The sequence below is a fragment of the Leucoraja erinacea genome, chromosome 12 (assembly GCF_028641065.1).
Source record: "Leucoraja erinacea ecotype New England chromosome 12, Leri_hhj_1, whole genome shotgun sequence".
Taxonomy (NCBI): Eukaryota; Metazoa; Chordata; class Chondrichthyes; order Rajiformes; family Rajidae; genus Leucoraja; species Leucoraja erinaceus.
Window position 1 is genome coordinate 50,389,948 of NC_073388.1, and position 1,940 is coordinate 50,391,887.

A 1,940-nucleotide genomic window follows, 5' to 3' on the forward strand; every position below is an offset into this window, starting at 1 on the left:
TTCATTGTTGGATGAATGGGAAATTGTGATATATGCTTCACTATTTTCACCCAGAGAGTTGTAAATCTGTGGAATTCTCTGCCACAGAAGGCAGTGGAGGCCAGCTCACTGATGTTTTCAAGAGAGAGTTAGATTTAGCTCTTAGGGCTAATGGAATCAAGGGATATAGAGAAAAAGCAGAAATAGGGTACTGATTTTGGCTGATCAGAGGGGCTGAGTGGCCTACTCATATTTTCTATATGTCTATGTTTCTAATACTTCAGAATAAGAACCAGTCTGGTTGACACAAGGGGAAGCAGTCACTTTATTGTAAAATATAGATATAGTAAATAAAAGCTGTTGGGGTTTAGCAGGGGAAATACAAGTTGGAATTATGAAACACTGTTGTCAGCTATTTATGGTTAGTGTGTGGGGAAATCTAGCAAGAGTCCCATAATTTCAGTGCAATAACAACACAATGTTGTTTTTGTGTGTGCTAAGCAGAAGCGAGGGAAAGGGAGCTCAAAAACTGGAGCGGACGATGAATCCACAACAAGCCGGGGGACTGGAAGATCCAAGACGGATCCAGGAAAAAGATCCGGCAAAAGCTAGACACCAGTGCATCTCCTCCTTGCACTCTCCTCTTGTATTGTACTGTGCCAAAAAAGAAAATCTGTTTAGATAGTATTTCTTGCAAAGGATCAGCAACGGAAACTTGGAAATTGAAAAAAGAAATCATATCCTTTAATATCCTAAAGGAACCTTGAAATGTAGATGAAAAATGAGATCTAATGCTAAGTTATAATCACTCAAAGGAAACATTGTAATGTGTTACTCACTGAAGTGAAAGCCAGGATTTAGCAAAAGATTGATTAGATTAACTGTGATACAATGTGCAAGCAACCAATTCTGTAGGATATTTAAATGTCTTATCTGCTATTAATTATTTGTGAATTTGTTATTTTTCTAAATAATTATTCGTTCTATTACAAGGTTCAGAAATTATGATGGAATTTTGGAAGTAAGAAAAATAATATCTTTGTGTCAAGCTAAATAAGACATGAGTGTATTTTAAGGTGTAAGAGGCAACAATAATCTGATTTAAATAGGTACATTCTTTAAGGATGCATGGGATCCATGATGGTTTGGATTGAGAACAGGCTTACCCATAGCAGGTAGTGGTGGAAGGATGTTATTCTGGCTGGAGATCTGTGACTTGTTGCACAGGGATGTGTGCTGTTGTGCAGGGACCTATGCTGGCTCCTCTGTTATTTGTGATGTATACAAACTTAAGGGCCTGTCCCATGATGCAAGTTCACCCAAGAGCTCTCCCAAGTTTAAAAAAAAAAAAAACTCGTGGTATGTACGTGGCGGGTGTGTAGGATCCTCGTGGATGTTCTGTAGCAGCTCGTAATGCGAACGGCACGTACTTGGGAAACGCGGTAACTCGTGAAGTTTTTTCCACAATGTGAAAAATGTCCAAGAGTTTCCCGAGTACCTGCCGTTAGTTACCGCGTTTGGGGGGTACCTGCTGTTCGCATTACGAGCCGCTACGTCATAGTGGTAGCAGGTCGCCGGAAAAACAGCGACTAGACCCCCCTACGACAATGTCTATGACAAGCTACAACAATCTACCACCTAGTCGAGCCAAGCTACGGCAAGGTACCGACAAACTGCGACCCATTAGGACGTCCACCTACGACCACACCGATGACAACATATGACCACACACGAGCCTAGAACAACCAAAGTCAACCTACGTCCACCGCGACAAGCTCCGACAAGCTACGACCCTTTCGGCGACAACTGAAGTCAATCGCCGGTACCTGTTGCCGGTTGATGTAGGTTGACGTACATATTCACCAATGGAATTCACCGAAGTCAGCACTGGCGACAACCTACGACAGCGCCTACGTCTGGAGAAGTCAAGCTACGCTCATTGGCGTCAACCCACTGTCGTC

The 1,940-nt window shown here is 42.4% G+C and overlaps 1 long non-coding RNA gene across 1 annotated transcript in view; it reads left to right on the top strand.

The window, feature by feature from the left end:
- LOC129702358 (uncharacterized) overlaps positions 1-1,694 on the top strand; it is a 26,912-nt gene extending 25,218 nt beyond the window's left edge. Inside the window, exon 4 of the long non-coding RNA XR_008724369.1 lies at positions 484-1,694. This is a non-coding gene — a long non-coding RNA (uncharacterized LOC129702358). The remainder of the gene's footprint in view (positions 1-483) is intronic.
- Positions 1,695-1,940: the final 246 nt, after the last annotated feature.